The sequence below is a fragment of the Castanea sativa genome, chromosome 9 (genome assembly GCF_040712315.1).
Source record: "Castanea sativa cultivar Marrone di Chiusa Pesio chromosome 9, ASM4071231v1".
In the NCBI taxonomy this organism is placed as follows: Eukaryota; Viridiplantae; Streptophyta; class Magnoliopsida; order Fagales; family Fagaceae; genus Castanea; species Castanea sativa.
This window is the reverse complement of record NC_134021.1, coordinates 14,290,409-14,309,243: the sequence shown is the minus strand read 5'-3', so window position 1 is coordinate 14,309,243 and position 18,835 is coordinate 14,290,409. Positions and strand designations below refer to the sequence as shown.

At 40.9% G+C, this 18,835-nt stretch overlaps 1 pseudogene; it reads right to left on the bottom strand.

Moving 5' to 3' along the window:
• Positions 1-3,345: 3,345 nt before the first annotated feature.
• On the bottom strand, positions 3,346-18,835 carry LOC142611395 (uncharacterized; annotated as a pseudogene).

Here is an 18,835-nt window from a genome sequence, read left to right as displayed (position 1 = left end):
TACAAAAAACTGTAACACCATTGAAATTTAATATAAATGCAAATACTATGAAAAATATTAGCAACAAAGTCCAAATTTTGTAAGATCTAATTAAGAATCTCTTGATGCCAATTCATTAGTGATTAACACAAATGATGCAACAAAAGGAAAAAAATGATAAAAGCTCAAAAATTGAACAAATATGGACGGACTAAATTGCAAACGTTGAAGATAGAGAAACAAATGATGATAACAAGCACCACCATACCTTAATGAAGCTTTTTATTACATCATATAATAAAAATCAATAATATAGTATGAATTAATATGCTTTTATCGACTTTTATTATACAATATTACTTCAAGTGGTTTTAATTATTGCTCATTACTTGAACAAAATAATTATAACAGATATATGTAAGCAATTTATAATTGTTATTTTTATGATGAACTCATTACTAACAAAGTTTTATAATAAATATGCTATTATATGTCTAATATTTTCTAAAAACAAATTTATATAAAACATTACAACAGTATCTGTGCATTGCACGGGAAACTTACTAGTATCTATAAAAGTAGAGACCTCATGCGGGAGTGCATGAGCTCCTGCCATGTGGTGCTCTAATATTTCATTTAGCATTTTTAACCTCTTCTCATTAAGTTGTTTTTACTGTTACCTAAAAAATCACGTTAAATTCTTTTTACTATTTTCTAAAAGATGGGCTGTTGTTCAAAATTAAACCAAACCTTATGAAAAGCCCAAGCCCACTTATTTCCTTACATATTATGACCTAAGCATGATGCTTACCCATATGTAAATGACAGCCCAAACCCTAACCCACTTACAAACACTCTTTCTCCTCCCTCATGCGTAGATGTAATTTGAAAGCCAAGCCCCTGACTCACCTAGAAGCTCTCTTCCTCCGTACAAGCTTCCCTGCACATTACACACACTCTTCGACTTCTTTACAAACAACAATTTGTAATTCTGATTCACTAATCCTATCTGACCAAACCAACGTTCCTACTCATTTTTCAAGTCTTAATTCAGCCATTCTATGTAAACAAATGGAGATGTATGGTCAAGGAAATTATACAATCACTCTAAAAAATAAAAATAAAAAGGAAATTTATAGTTTAACCTCAACAGTCCCACCACTCTATTTTCTCTTCCTCTTTGAAAACCTCTCTCCCTCTCTCTCTCTCTCTCTCTCTCATTTTGAGTGGTATATTAGGATTCCCCAAATCGAAGATAATATTCAATCTTGCCAATGGGCTACACATTGGAAGGATTGTCTACTAAGATAATGAGTGTTTCTCCTGCTGTGTTACAAGAGTAATCCTTAGGTATGCCTGGAGCACTATGAATAGTGCTATGGTCAAGGAAAATATACAATCTCTCTAAAAAATAAAAATAAAAAGGAAATTTATAGTTTAACCTCAACAGTCCCATCACTCTATTTTCTCTTCCTCTTCCAAAACCTCTCTCTCTCTCTCTCTCTCTCTCTCTCTCTCTCTCTCACACACACACACACACACACACACACATTTTAAGTGCTATATTAGGATTCCCCAAATCGAAGATAATATTCAATCTTACCAATGGGCTACACATTGGAAGGATTGTCTACTAAGATAATGAGTGTTTCTCCTGCTGAGTTACAAGAGTAATCCTTAGGTATGCCTGGAGCACGGTGAATAGTGCTCTCTTGTCTCAAATTTATAATAGGGTTCACTCATTAAATTCATGGTAGGGTCCATCATGAATGTGAGAGGAGGGAACACTATTTTACTATATTCCGAAAGTGCCTAAGAATTTTTCGTCTTAAAGAAAAAGTCAAATGCTATATGACATGGCATAGTCACCAATAGTCATAATGCATTCAACTATATTCATATTAAATTTTGAGTCGTTTGTGATGCTATGGTACTAGATATGAAAACCAATTTGTTAGACTTTTGATATGCTCCTACAACCGATTAAATTAAACTATTTGTGTGCCTTCGAATTGCAGGTTTTTTTTTTTTTACACAAATGCATGAAAGTGTAGGTCCATCATAAGCATAAAGATGATTATAAGTTCAGATATTGACAAACAAGTAAGATACTATGGTAATAGATTCTAATAGCATTTGTCCCTTTAGTAGATTTTAATAGCATTTTTCCTTTCTGAAAATTTAAATGATTTATAGAATTCTAGCCACAAATATTTGGCATAAAATCTATGATGCAAAAATAATTTTGGTATCCCACAATAGAAACTAGAGAGGACTACATAAACTTTTAGTTAGATGCACGTTAAATTTTATTTTTATTTTTTTTAAATCTTCCTATAGTATTTATTGTTTCAATTTGAGACCAATATAATTTAACTATACTTTTTATGCAAAGTTTGAGACCAACATACTTTTAGGCAAAGTTTTCCTGTGCATCGCACGGGTTTCTGACTAGTTGTTTTTAAACATTGGAATCTTTGGACCATGTGGAGTCTAGTTGTGTTTAATCCGAATTATGACTTGACCCAATGTAAAAATGCTATGATTTTTAATGGGAGATTTTCTAAGGCTTAGTCCATAGAGTGGAGGCTTGGAGGAAAAAAATTTAGCCCATTTTTAACCCGTTGTGAATCCTCTGTGCATGATAAAAATATTGTTTTCTCATATTAGGGTTTGGTGTGTGTTGTTTTGAGAGAAAAAATGTACTGCTACACCTTTACTGCAACTTTGTGAACATAGGTAAATTGTCAAACCACGCAAATATTGACTTGTATGATTGTTTTCTATGGCGCATATTTTTTTCTCTATTTCTGCATCTCATAAAATTGAGAATTTTGTGTATATTCTCTACGAAAATTATTGTTTGATACTTGAGATCCAAAGGATTGATAAATCCATGAGACTACAGAGGGTGTGAGAGATCAAGGAGTTAAACCAAAATATAGTTACTATGACTTGCTCTATAAACACGGTAATATTAAGTACAAAATCATATCAAGAAAGAAAATGGCATAGGAATATTTACTACAAATGAAAGGAGGGATTGTACATATCTGCAATAATCAAAAGAACATCGGAACATGATTCAAGAAAATGTCATTAACAACTGACAATAGCCTTAGAAGTTTTAATCCAACAGGCGTCATAACTTCCATCCAATTCTGTTATGCTACAAAACAGATAATCAAATGAACTAATTAACGAAATAAGTGTATGACTAACGTGAACAAACAACAATTTTATTCCATAAATTCCATTAATGTTAATAAACAGTAACATCTGGTCTTGACAATCCCTAATAGAAGCGATTGATACTCTTTTTTTTCTACTTCTACGTTTTTTTCACTTAATTTTATATGTTTATGTTTCTTCCCCCAATACAACGAAATGAAAATATGAATGTCCATTAATAAAATAAAATGACTTAACATACCTAGCTCATTCTTCTTCGGTTTTCCTTCTTAAATTTAAGAAATGTGTCTCTAATTGCATTAATTTCATTGACGACCACATTTGTAGGCATCCGCTCATCTGGTGATGTTTTAGAACACAACAATCTAATTTTGAGCATTGATATCAAGCATTCTTTTATTCTACTACTAACGTTAACATGAGGATCTTCTTCAATTATTGCTTTTTCTTCTATGTCATTATCGATGATGAGGGTGATTTTACAAGTCGTTACTAACACCTTAAGAAGGCTAACGGGAGTAACGAGTCCGTCAGCTCTGGTCACTGATCCATCTCCCTTCGACATCCGCGGCTCTGCCTCATATCTGATGGCGTTGGGCTGAAGGGAGAAAACTAATGAGATCAAGGCTGAAGGAAGAAAGCTGACGGAGCCAAAGCTGAAGGTTCTAAGCTGACGACCTTTCCGGAGACAGATGTGTAAGCTGACGATCTTAGGAAGGAAAGGCTGACGAAAGGAAAAGCTACAGAGGGTAAGCAAACCTTCATCCATAACCTATCTTGTCCTCCACGAATGCGCGTGTAAGGAAAGTTCTTGCGCTACACGTTTGACCCTAGTCGAGAAGATTCCTATAAGGAAAAGGGCTCTAGGAGATATGTAAGATCCACAAAATTACTCTCCTAGAAGGAAAGTACTTCCTCACCAAGGTGCTTATTTCGGCTCCACACTACTATATATACCCCAAAACCCTTATAAACAATGGTACGCATAATTCACTTCAGCTCTAGCACTTTAGGGTTGTGAATAAGAAAAGAAGATCTAACTTGACCTTTGGAGGGTTTTTCGCCGGCACCACACCGGTGCCCTTTGTTTGGTCTTGTCTTTTGTTGTGCAGGTGTTGTTTCGAGTCAAGTGAGGGCCACGTGACAACTAGTGGATTTTCATCATCATCAGTTGGCGCTGTCTGTGGGAATCATCAACATCAGCACTCAAGAGTAATCAGCCTTTGATTTACCCCTAAGATAAAAGTTGCATGGTACTCACTCGATCGATGGCAACAACCAACAATCAAGGCGACGAATCGCACACCACAGCCTTGGAAAGGCAAGTCCAAACGCTTGCGGCGGTAGTTAAGCACTTGACCAAACAGAATCATGATCTGGAGGAGCAATTGCGGCAAAGGAATACACACCCTAGCGCACTGGAGGAAGACTAGGAAGGTGCAAGCGCGGATGGGAGAAGCCCGGAAGGGCCAGAGGGCAGCAACGCTCCGAGTAGACCAGAGCGGCAAGACACTAACCGGCCATCCATCTCGGACACCCTACCACCTCACATAGCAGCTGAGATGCAGGAGATGAGGGAACGGATGGATGTGATGATGAACACCCTCAGAGGTCGAATCTCCAGCGACTTGGATGACCTAGTCCAGAGAACTAATTCTCCTTTCACAGCGCTCGTAAGTTCATGCCCCCTTCCCCCAAAATTTCGCATGCCTCAAGTGGAGAATTACGACGGATCCAAGGACCCATTGGATCACTTGGAATCCTTCAAAACCCTAATGCATCTTCAGGGTGTACCGGATGAGATCATGTGTAGGGCTTTTCCCACCACATTGAAAGGTCCTGCGAGAGACTAGTACAGTAGGCTAACGCCTAATTCCATCGGCACTTTCTAGGAATTAGGCGCACAATTCGTATCACACTTTATCGGGAGTCATCGGCATAAGAAGTCTACCGCATGTCTGATAAACATCAGACAACGAGAAGACGAGACTCTAAGATCATACATAGCTCGCTTTAACAAGGAAGCCCTCTCAATAGACGAGGCGGATGACAAGATACTTGTAGCAACATTCACAAACGGGCTGCGGAAGGGTAAGTTCCTATTTTCTCTGTATAACAACGACCCAAAGACTATGTCCGAAGTATTTTACAAGGCAACCAAGTACATGAACGCGGAAGATGCGTTACTGGCCAGAGAGGAAAAGCCTAGAAAAAGGGGAAGACAGGAAGATGTACGCTCGGATAGGGGGCAAAAGAAGGTTAGAACTGAAGAATGACGGGATGATCGACACCTTAGACCACCTGCGGGGAAATTCACAAGCTTCACTCCCCTAACCGCTCCTATCGACCAGGTACTGATGCAGATTAAAGATGAAAGAGCCTTGACTTTTCCCGGCAAGCTGAAAGGGGATCCCAATAAGAGGCCAAGGGACAAATATTGTCGTTTTCATCAAGATCATGGCCATGACACCGCTGATTGCTACGACTTGAAGTAGCAAATAGAAGCTCTTATTAGACGAGGAAGGCTGCAGAGGTTTGTCAATAAGGAGAGGACAGACCTACCACAAAATCAGGATCCTTGACGAGATAACGATCGCCCTAGGCAACCCCTAGGAGATATAAGGATAATTGTAGGGGGAACCACAACCGCCGGGTCATCGAAGAAAGCCCGAAAGATATACCTCAGAATGGTTCAGAACATCCAAATGATGGGTTTTGCGCCCAAAATGTCGCGGATTGACAATCCCCTCATTGGATTCTCAGAAGAATATGCACGACGTCTTCACCATCCCCATGATAACGCGCTTGTCGTCACCATACAGGCAGGAGACTATAACATGCACCGAGTCCTTGTTGACAACGGCAGTTCAGCAGATATCCTTTACTACCCTGCTTTCCAACAAATAGGGATTGAAAGGGAGCGACTAGTTCCGACTAATGCCCCGCTCATCGGCTTTGGAGGAACGAGGGTATTTCCACTTGGTGTCGTCACTCTGGTAGTGACCATGGGAGACTACCCACAGCGGATCACCAGGAATGTAGCATTCCTCGTAGTTGATTGCTCCTCAGCCTACAACGCCATCATAGGACGTCCAACCCTCAACTCATGGAAGGCTGTAACCTCAACCTACCATTTGATGATAAAATTTCCTACTGATTATGGAGTAGGAGAGTTGAGAGGAGATCAAGTAGCCGCACGCGAATGTTACGTAGCCATGATGGAGATGGATGACCACCTTCAGGCCATGAACATAGAAGAATATCGGGCAGCGACAGAGCCCGTTGAGAGGCTCGAAGACGTACCTCTTGACGAATCCCAACCGGAGCGAACGACCAAAATCGGAACCCTTGCAGACCTGACGGTGCATCAAGAACTCACGACCCTCCTAAAAGAAAATTGGGACGTGTTCGCATGGAGCCATGAAGACATGCCAGGAATTGACCCATCAGTCATGGTACACAGGTTGAATGTGTCGCCATCTTTCCCGCCCGTCCGACAGATGAAGAGAATCTTCGCCCAGAGAGAGATCGGCCGGTAGCAGAGGAAGTCCGCAAGCTACAAGAGGCGGGATTTATCAGGGAAGTTTACTACCCTGATTGGTTGGCAAACGTCATGATGGTCAAAAAGAACAACGGAAAATGGAGGATGTGTGTCGACTTCACAGACTTAAACAAAGTATGCCCCAAAGATAGCTACCCCCTCCCGTGAGTCGACATCCTGGTGGACTCTACAGCCCAACATCAGCTGCTGAGCTTCATAGATGCGTTTTTCGGATACAACCAAATCCGAATGGACGAAACTGATCAGGAAAAGACTTCGTTCGTAACAAGCCAAGGCCTTTTTTGTTACAAAGTCATGCCTTTTGGCTTGAAAAACGCTAGCGCAACTTATCAAAGGCTCATCAACAAGATGTTTGCACGACAGATTGGAAGAAATGTCTAAGTATATGTCCATGACATGCTAGTGAAATTTCGAAGGGAAGAAGATCATTTAGAGGATCTCAAAGAAACCTTCGATACTCTTCGCTCTTACAACATGAAGCTTAACCCAGGCAAGTGTGCCTTTGGAGTGACGGCGGGAAAGTTCTTAGGGTACATGGTATCCCAACGAGGTATCGAGGCTAACCCGAACAAGATTCGAGCCATAATGGGGATGACGCCTCCTAAAAATATAAAGGAAGTACAAAGCCTTAATGACAAGGTCGCCGCGCTTAATAGATTTGTGTCGAGGGCAACGGATAGGTGTCTACCATTCTTCCGCACACTGAAGAAATCCTTTGAATGGATGACTGAATGTCAACAAGCGTTCGAAGACTTGAAGACCTACCTCTCTTCACCACCATTACTAAGTCCCTCACAACCAGGAGAAGAACTCTTCCTCTATCTGGCCGTCTCCTCGGCTGCTGTCAATGCAGCCTTAGTTAGAGAAGACGACAGGATCCAAAGGCCCGTGTACTACGCCAGTAAGGTGCTGCATGGTGCAGAAGGAAGATATCCCCCATGGAAAAACTCGCCTTTGCTCTAGTCACGGCGGCCCGTAAACTCAAGCCATACTTCCAAGCCCATACAATAGTCGTCCTAACTGACAAACCTTTGCGGCGAGCAATAGGCAGCCCTGAAGTTGCTGGGCGAATGGCATTATGGTCAACAGAGTTGAGCGAGTTTGACATACAGCATCGCCCTCGCACCGCCATCAAGGGACAAGCGGTCGCCGACTTCATTGCAGAATTCACTAGCGCAAAAGGCGAGGGGGCAGAAAATCCCCAATGGAGCATATTCACGGATGGGTCATCCAACAAGAAGGCTGGTGGAGCAAGAATTGTACTCGAATCCCCAGAAGGTGATGAGATCAAATGTATGATCCATCTTGATTTCCCTGTGACTAATAATGAAGTCGAGTACGAAGCCTTGATAGCGGGTTTAGACCTCGCCAAGGCTGTAGGGGCTGCAAACATGGTTGTTCATTGCGACTCCCAGATCGTCACAAGCCAAGTGAACGGTGAATTTGAGTGTAAGGGCGAAAAGATGAAAAAGTATTGGGAGCAAGCGAAGAGGAGAGTGGATGAGCTGCAGGCCAAGATAGTCCAAATCCCAAAAGGAGAAAACGAGCAAGCCGCCGTCTTGCCAAAATCGCGTCAGCAGAGTATATGATCGCCCTCGACAAGGTACTTTCTTTTATTCAACCCTCACCACTGATAGATGTCGTCAACATACAGGAGATAGGTTCCGAAAACAATTGGACCACCCCCATAATCTCTTACTTAAAAGACGGCACGTTGCCCCACGAGAAGGAGGCGGCGAGGAAGCTGAAGGTCCAATCGGCGCGTTTTGTCTTAATAAAGAACGTCCTGTACAAGAGGGGATTCTCCCGACCATACTTAAGATGCTTAAGCCCCGAAGAAGCGGATTATGTCATGAAGGAAGTACACAAAGGGATCTGTGGCAACCACTCAGGGTCGCGATCATTAGTACATAAGTTGATCCGGGCAGGATACTACTAGCCATCCATGCAGAAGGACGTCGAGACATATGTGAAGGCTTGCGACAAATGTTAAAGGTTCAGCAACATAATTAGGCAACCAACAGAAGAGCTGACTCCAATCACAGCTCCATAGCCGTTCGCCCAATGGGGACTAGACATCATGGGCCCTTTCCCTACAGCAATAAGGCAACTAAAGTTCCTAATAGTCAGTATAGACTATTTCACCAAATGGGTGGAAGCCGAGGCGTTGGCCACCATCACCGAGAAGAACGTGCGAAGCTTTGTTTGGAAAAACATAATTTGTAGATACGGAATCCTAGGGTCTTAGTCTCGGACAATGGTAAGCAGTTTGATAATGACGCCTTTAGAGACTTTTGTTCACAGTTAGGGATTCAGAGCCACTACTCCTCGCTGGCTCATCCTCAAGCCAATGGACAGGTTGAACTCACGAACCGATCCGTGCTTTGAATCATCAAGACTTAGCTAGAGGGGGCAAAGGGCATATGGCCAGAAGAATTGCCAAGCGTCCTATAGGCGTACAGGACGACAGCTAGAACACCCACAGGAGAAACTCCGTTTCGACTAACGTACGGGAGTGATGCAATCATCCCAGCTGAGATTGGGCTTATGAGTTACAGGGTGGACAATCACGACGAAGGGAGGAATGACGAGGCCATACGTCTACAGCTTGATCTGGTTGACGAGGTCAGAGCAATAGCTGAACGGAGACTTGCACGATATCAGGACCTCATGGCCAAACACTACAACTCCCGAGTCAAACACCGAGACTTCAAAGTCGGGGACCTCGTCTTAAGAAAAGTGATGGGCGCAGCCAGAGATCCCGCACAAGGAAAGCTCGGCCCAAACTAGGAAGGACCTTACAAGATAACGTCATGGCTAAGGAAGGGAACCTACCACTTAGAGACACTTGACGGGCAGAAGCTACAGCACCCATGGAACGCCAAGCACCTCAGGAAGTACTACCAGTAGAAGATAGCACGAAGAGCACCACTCCTCATCTCCAGTTTATCCAACATATTTTCTTTAATCATTTATCTTAGTTTATTTTTTGCCTACAATACATTTTAAGCCCAAGGGGTTGAAGGTTTATTCTTTTTGGAACAATTATTCTACTTATGCATTCATCATAATAAGAGGAGTTTATTCAGAAATGATTGATAAATTTGTTATGTTAGCTAGTCTTCAAGGAGACAGCATTGTCCCACAAAGTGGACAACCTTATAGTTGAACCCACAAAATGGACGAATCTACCATTAAGTCCACAAAGTGGACGGTCTTATGATTAAGTCCATAAAGTGGACGAACATACTGCTAAGTCCACAAAGTGGACGATCTTATGATTAAGTCCATAAAGTGGATGAACATACTGCTAAGTCCACAAAGTGGACGGTCTTATGGTTAAGGCCACACAGTGGACGAACCTACTATTGAGTCCACAAATTGGACGACGCTATGGTTAAGTCCACAAAGTGGATGATCTTATGACTAAGTCCACAAAGTAGACGGCCTTTTCAAGTCCTTAAAGTGGACGGGTTTAGTATAACGGCCACTAAGTGGCCGACCGTTATAAAACGTACAAAACAAACGAGTTTATGAATGGTCAGCCAAAAGAAAGATGACGCCGTCACCCATAAGGCTGACGGGTAGATAAAATGGCTTGAAGTCAGCTAAAAGAAAGCTGACGCCATTGCCCCTAAATCCGACGGATACCGAACAACCTAAAGTATATTATCGGCTGAGAAAGCTGACGTCGTTAAAAGCTGACAGGCATATAGCTAAGTTTTGATCCGACGCCGTCGCCCATAAGGCTGACGGATTGATAAAAACAGCTCGAAGTCTCAGCTAAAAGAAGGCTGACGCCGTTATTACTTTGATAAATAACTAAAAAACAACATCGTCACCCATAGGTTGACGAGCTCATCACGAGCAAGTGGTTTTTAACTTAGACAGAAGAGAGAAATATGCCTCGAATATAAAACAACATATTGAGATTAACATAAATAATGTCTTTACAAAAGCCCAGAGCAACGGGCGTCAAACGTTACAATTCACTTACATTTTACAAAAAAAACAAAAAAAAAAGAAAAGAAAGAGAATTGCTGAAGTTCATGAAGCGGGGGGATCTTGAGACCTTCCGTCACCTTTGGCAATTAAAGGCTAGGCGCTAGGAATAGAAAAGCCGACGGCATTTAGATCGTCGCCATGAGGATTTGCTGACGAAGTCGAAGTGATGGGCTTGTCCACGGCTGGCTGAGTAAGAACAATGCTGTCATTCCTCTGGTTATCATCGTCACCTTCCTCATTGACGGTGTCGCCTACAGGAGTCAACGAGATAGACTCATCCATGGAAATCTTGGATAAATCCAAGTCAGGATAAACGGATTTTACCTGTTTCAAGAAGTCCTCAAACCCGTCACCATAGTAGGCGGCACAAGCATCTATGAAGGATGACGAGTCTTTAAACTCCGTCATAGCATCGCTCCTAGCTGTTTCCACCTGAACTAGGATGGACTTCAGCTCCTTTCTGCCGTCAGCTTGGCTTATTCTTCCAGCTTCCGCTGGCGACTTTCCTCCGCCAACTTCTCCATTAAATCCTTCAGCTCCGCACCTAGGACACGGTTCGCATCCTTGTATTGCACTTGTCCGTCAGCTAAGTACTTGATATGTTCATGCAGACGGGCCATCATCCCCTTTTTGCCAGAGCACCTCTCGAACAAAGCCTTCATGTGAACCATAGCCTACATGGCTAAAGAAAAACAACGTCAGAACATTAAAACTGGTCGGGCACCAAAATAAAGAGAAAGGCATACCCGGGTAAGATCAAACAGGCCTGACGCCCCTATCTCGTCCGTTGCCTGCTCAGCACAAGGGTCCATCTCTTCATCCTTTAAAATGGACTCCGTCACCTCCACGGCATAATCTTTGTAGGTCAAAAGGCGACGAACGGATCCCTGGCCGACGGGGCCTGATGACGTCATTGGCCCTTTGCCTGCCCCATGGACGGACTTGGGAGGTGACGAACTCTTTGAAGATTTATCTCCAGGAGTCATGGCAACCTTCTTCCCGGAACGGTCATCCTTGTCGTCGGTTTTCCTCTTGGCTCCTGCCTTCCCGACGGACTTCAGGGCAGACGACGGTGTCGACTCCCCCCTATCTTTCTCTTGTTCTCTCTTCTTGGCAGCAGCGGCAGGCCGTATTCTTTGCCTGGCTGACTCCATTTCTGCAAAAGATAGAGAGGTTTAGAAAAGAAACAGCGTCAGGATGCAGACGAAGGAAATTGGGAGATACTCACGCAGACGAGAGTAAGCGTTTAATTTGCAAGCCTCCTCCGTCGGCTCGGGACCACCACAATACAAATGTAAAGTATCTAGTGTGATTAGGTCCCGACACTTCCACTCATCCAAGGGGATAGCCGTCACCCGATGGATGAAATCCTCTTGCTCCGCGGCAATGCGTGGACGGGTGTTAGCTGAAAAGAAAAGGAGATGAGGTTAAGGACCAAACAAATAGACAAAGTAAAAAAGCAGACGGTATCAACCTGAGTTTCTGACGTATGCCCAGGTGTTTTCAAAAAATCCATGAGGCATTGACTCCTACTCCTCCTGACGGCATACCCAGTTCGTCCCCTCTACGAAGAAATATCTGCCCTTCCACTTTCTATTGGAATCAGGCATGTCCGATACCAACTTTAACTCCCTCTCCCTTACTACGAAATGATACACCCCCTTTGACGAGGAGATATGCTGAGGGCGGTAGCACCAAAAGAACTCGTCTAGGGTTAACTGACGGTTCCCACCACTCAGACGACCCCACAGGATCTCGGCACCAATGAATGTTCGCCAGGCGTTAGGGGCAATCTGGCTGACAGATATCCCCAGAAAGTTGGCCAGCTGAATATGTAACGTCGTCAGTGGAAATCTTAATCCGGCAGCAAACATGGCATCATACATGCCAACATCCGCGGTTCATCCCGAGTAACATCTTTCACCCTCCTCGGGGAGGCGAATTGGTATATCGTCTGGTATTTGATAACGGGACCACAAATTTTTGAAAATATTTTCCGACATCGTTGGAAGGAATTTGTTGATGGACCATTCTAGGGGTAGGATGAAAGGACGATCATCACCAGAAGCTCCCGAGGTACTCTCTAAGGTTTCCTCATCACCATCACTCCCACCCTCGTCACTGGTACCTCCTTTTTCTTCATTGATCCTTTAATCTCCGTCACCTATCCTCTCCTCTCCACCGTCCTCGCTCACCTCACTTTCTTTATAACTCCCTACTTCCTCGTCAGAAGAATGGGTTGAAGTTTCCCTTTCTGACGACCAGGATAGGCCCTCCTCGGGCTCACGGCATGATTGGAAGACCTCGTCGTAACCCGCTCCGTCGCGAATCGATGATTGATCACTCGTCACCTCCCTAGACATCTGACTACCTACAAACGACGGGTTTATTCTAAGAACCTAGGCCGACGACCTCACTAAAGGGCACTACTAGAAAAATAAAAGAAGATAAAATAAAGGAAGGGAACTTACGAGTAAAAGGACGGTCGCAAGAAGTTAACGGCAATCTGGTTGACGGGGTTGAAAGATCAGCGGTGACGTTCTCTCTCTCGAAATCAGCAAGGTGTGAAAAGTTGGACATAAGAGGGAAAATGAAATATATATATATATATATATATAGGCGAAAGAGGGCACGGAAGACGAAGCGACACACTCGTCCAGGCACGGAGCCAATCAATCCAAGCCATGTGTCCCACCATTTAATGAGGATGTCTCGAATTACCACGCATGAGTGGTTTCCCAATAACGTCAACTCCATAACCCGTCAGCTACAGCTGACGAGGTCATGGAGTAGGGGGCAGCTGATGAGGGTGATTTTACAAGTTGTTACTAACACCTTAAGAAGGCTGACGGGAGTAACAAGCTCGTCAGCCCTGGTCACTGAACCATCTCCCTTCGACATCCGCGGCTCTGCCTCATATCTGACAGCGTTGGGCTGAAGGGAGAAAACTAATGAGATCAAGGCTGAAGGAAGAAAGCTGACGGAGCCAAAGCTAAAGGTTCTAATCTGACGACCTTTCCGGAGACAGATGTGTAAGCTGACGATCTTAGGAAGGAAAGGCTAACGGAAGGAAAAGCTGAAGAGGATAAGCAAACCTTCATCCATAACCTATCTTGTCATCCACGAATGCGCATGTAAGGAAAGTTCTTGCGCTACACGTTTGACCCTAGTCGAGAAGATTCCTATAAGGAAAAGGGCTTTAGGAGATACGTAAGATCCACAAAATTACTCTCCTAGAAGGAAAGTACTTCCTCACCAAGGTGCTTATTTCGGCTCCACACTATTATATATACCCCAAAACCCTCATAAACCACGGTACGCATAATTCACTTCAGCTCTAGCACTTTAGGGTTGTGAATAAGAAAAAAAGCTTTAACTTAACCTTCGGAGGGTTTTTGGCCGGCACCACACCGGTTCCCTTTGTTTGGTCTTGTCTTTTGTTGTGCAGGTGTTGTTTCGAGTCAAGTGAGGGTCACGTGACAACTGGTGGATTTTTCATCATCATTAGTCGGCATCTTCCTCATCCTCCACAAAGAACATTGATGGGTCAACTATATCCATGATACGTTCTTGCAAAGCCATTGCAGCGAATTTGTGAATACTCAAACCATCTTTGAACATCATCAATAGGTCTTTTTCCAATGAACATTTCCAGTAAGAGTATCTCATAGCTATAAATGTATCTTAGTGGTGAAACTTGGCCACCCATTGCATACTCTACAATTCATCAATACATATTCAATAACAATACTAGTATTATGAGCTTAAAATTTAACCACTAATGCAATATGCATTCTTGGCACATATAGCCTTCATACAATTTTGTGAATATGTGGTTTTCTAGGAAAAAAAAATTGTTTTGTTTTTTCAAGTGACATTTTCCCCACTCAAAAAGTGGAGTCAGAAGCATATAATTACTTTTTGAAAGAATCCCTACTTTAGTTTAATATCGATGCAAATATTTATAAAGGAAATGAAGAGTACTTAATCTAGACAAAAAATTACCTGGAGGAATGTATCCAATGGAACCTTTGAGCCCAATTAACTAGCTTTGAGATTTGGAGGGATTGTTTGATGCTTCAAAGAGGAGATTCACCAATCCGGAATCACCAACATGGGCTGTCATATCTTCATCAAGGAGTATATTGCCTGGTTTTAGATCACAATGAATAATTGGGGTTTGACATTGGTGACGAAGATATTCTAATGCATAAGCAACATCAATGGCTATGTTCATTCTTTGAATAAAATTCAATCTCTTGCTTTGATGTTGCACATCATCTTTAGCATGCAACCATTGGTCTAGACTACCATTGCACATGAACTCAAAAATTGAACTCTTAAAGTCATTCCCTTCATGATCAATGTTGGAGCAAGCAGAGATAATCTTAAGGAGATTATGATGATGTATACTACTTAAAGCATTGCATTTATTAATGAAATTGTTGGAAGCTCCTTGTTGTTGAAGATTTAATACTTTAACCGCAACAATTGCTCCATTTCTAGGAAGAATTCCTTTGTATACAAAGCCAAAGCTACCTAAACCAATCAAATTGTTTTCAGAAAAACAATTTGTTGATTGTAGGAGTTCTGCATAAGAGATACGTAATTGCCAATCTTCAATGAAAAATGTAGTTAATTTCTTTGTTGAATTTTTCCCAACAAAGCATGTAGGGTAAAAATACAATAGAACAAGTACATATATGATTATTATAGCAACAAGAATTACGATTTTGATTAAAAGAACCCTCCTAGACAAATGTGGATTTTTCTTTGAGCATGAAGGTAAATGTAATTCTTGGATACCATTACATAGCTTATCGTTTCCAATGATTGAAATCTCCCTTGCATTTGCAAAAATCCCTTCACTTGGCACTTCACCCTCAAAATCATTACAAGAAATGTTGAGATACTTAAGTGATGTAAACTCGCTAAAAAATTTAGGAATATGCCCAGAGAAATTATTTCATGAAAGATCTATTTCTTCTAAACCTCTTAACATCTCCAAGGATTGAGGTATTGCTCCTTCGAGTGAATTACCTTCCAAATACAAGTGCTCTAAACTAAGACAAGTCTCAAGATTGTAAGGGATTTCACCTGATAATCTATTCTCTGGGAGATCTAACTCGCCAAGATGTATTAAGTTGCCCATTTCAGATGGCAGTGCACCTATTAAAAAATTATGGGACATGACCAAAGAAATAGTAAGGGAAGAAAGACCCAAAACTTGTTTTGGTATAGTGCCAGTGAGATTGTTATGAGAAAGGTTTAATGTATGCAAGTTTTGGCAATTTCCCAGCTTGGGGGTATTGTTCCCTCAAATTTGTTCTCATCCAAAAAAAGGCTTGTCAATGTAGTTAAGTTACCTAAGGAAGAAGGGATTGACCCAGAAAATTTGTTATTATGCAAAAATAATCATTTTATATACATAAAAGCAGAGACCTCATGCGAGAGAGCATGAAGTTCTGCCATGTAGAGCACTCTATGAATAGAATTGAGAAACCCTTAAGCCATATTAAAGATAAGAACAAATGTAAAAGTGGAGACTCTTTTTTTCCTTTGATTCAATGTTTCTAGACTAATTTTTGTTACATTTTGTATTCAATGTTTTAAGACTACTATTTATTTCATTTGGTTCAATGTTTCAAGACATTTCTCTCACATACACAAAAAGCTCTTTGCATTTCCATTCATCATTTTCACTTTTACTCTTTCATATACACATGTTCATAGCCTTTCATATCATCCTATCTCAAATACACTTAGCAAAAAATGATGTCATTTAGCTTTAACCTTTCAATGACACCTACATAACTCCAACGTTGCAGTATTATTTGATTATAACCCGTATGAGTAGGCTATGACCAAAGAAGGGGACTTGCGTTTTTTATTTAATGGCGGTAGTTTACAGTTTTGATGTTGAAGTCAGATATTGTAGATTTTGTGAAGGTTATGATTCGCTTGGAGTCTTTGGGTGTTTGAGATTTTGGTTTGGGAAAGTTATAAATGTATTTTATTTTAGAACTAAAGAAAAATAAAAAGAAACATTCTAATTGATTATTTATGAAGTTAGTTTTTTTTGTTTTTTTTTTTTTTTTTTAAATTTTGTGTTAGAATTCATAATTTGTAGGTTTCTTTGTATATAGCCATAGTGGTAAAAACAAAAATCGATGGTGACTTAAAAGTATTTTTTGCTTTTTTTTTTTAAAGAATACAGAAGTCCAACTAAAGTCAATTGAATTTTGATAAATGAATGTGTCTTTAGCAAATTTCTCTTTGTTTAATCATGTTCTTTTTATGATGATACTTACAGATGATTTCCTTAATTCCATTGAGATAATTAATTAGGTGTTTATGATCAAGGTCTCCATATTTGGTTGTGAGAATAGAGTGATTAAGAAAGTATTTGGTAGGTAGCTTAAATTTATGTAATTTTATAATATATTTTATATTTTGAATTCTTATTTATAGATTTCAAAATCATTTAATCAGTTTGAAAAATAAAATCTACCTTTAATGGTAAATATTATAATATATTATAATCTTACAATGTTATGCAATTTTTTAAAATAAATTATGAATTAAAAAAAAAGAATCAAGTTTCAAAGTGTTTAACAATATTGTGGGCAAACATAAATATTATACAACAAAATAAGTATTAAGTTTTATATGTAGATTTTAATATATATAAAAATGATTTCAAATGAAATTGTAAAGTAGTTCGCGCATCGCGCGAGATATCATCTAGTTCAACTAATTTTTGAAGCTTCCCAAGAACATTTGGGAGAGTACCTCCAAAATAGTTACCATCTAATCGTATAAGTTTTAGGTTAATGAGGTTCGCGATCCCAATAGGGATGAGACCACGGATCATATTCCCACCTAAAGTAAGAAATTGTAACTTGGTGGAAAGGTTGGCTATGGAGTGGGGCAATACTCCTCCAAAACGGTTACCTTGAAGACGCAAGACCTCCAAACTAGTACAATTAGCTAAGAAACTTAGAAAAATCAGGTCTCCATCTTTCCCCTTTCAAAGTCTATTTTCTTCAAAAGAAAGCACAACCAAGCCTTGCAAACTTGCTAGATTTTGTGGCACTGTCCCAGTCAAACCATTTGAACTGAAGTCAATAAACTGAAGTTGAGAAGCATTTGACCACGACACTGGAATAGGTCCTGTGAAACTATTTTGACCACCAAGAAATTGTTGAAGGTTAGGAAGAGTAAGACCAACATCTAGTGGAAGGCTTCCATATGTAGTCGGTTTTTAGTAACAGAGAAAAAGTATATGGAAGAAATATTAAAAATCACTAAAGGGATGGTGCCAGATAGATTATTCACAGAAAGCAGAAAAAATCTCAAGCTTGACAGACGACCAAGTTTACTAGGTATGTTTCCTTGAAAATTGTTCTCAAGAAGACTAAGGACATTTAAAGAAGAAAAGTTACCTATCCAATCTGGGATAGTTCCTGTCAGGTTGTTTTGACCAAGACTTAGATTCACCAACTTTGTCAATGAGTTGAGATGGTCTGGAATCTGCCCAATAAGATTGTTGACAGCCACATCAAGCACTCTAAGTTGTGCGCAATAACTTAGATTAGTTGGAATACTCCCCACCAAAGGAATTCCAACTCAAATTGAGATGCTGCAGGTGTTTTAGACATCCCACTTCTTGAGGAATTTTACCATAGAAGTTGTTGTTTTGTAGGTTTATTCCTTTGAGGTAAGAAAGATTTCCTATAGAAAATGGTATGGAGCCAACCAAGCTCTTATCTTCCAAATCCAAAACAATTACTCTTTTACTGGAAGAGCTACATGTAACACCTATCCAGTTGCAAAAATGTGTGGAGTTATTCCATGAGCTCATGATTTGAAGTGGGTCTTGAGTGATCTGACTCTTGAAGTCAAGTAAAGCCAAATGATCTGTCTCATTTGCAAGAGCCTGAACTGTTGCAGATTTCAAACATGAGCTCATAAATATTAGAAGAATCCCATGAAAGAATATTAAGAAAAGACACTCGTAACTGAGATAAGAGTGCATCATTCTGTTGGGGTTGAAAGTTTGAAGTGCAGGATAGAATCTGATAACCTTTCGGTGGA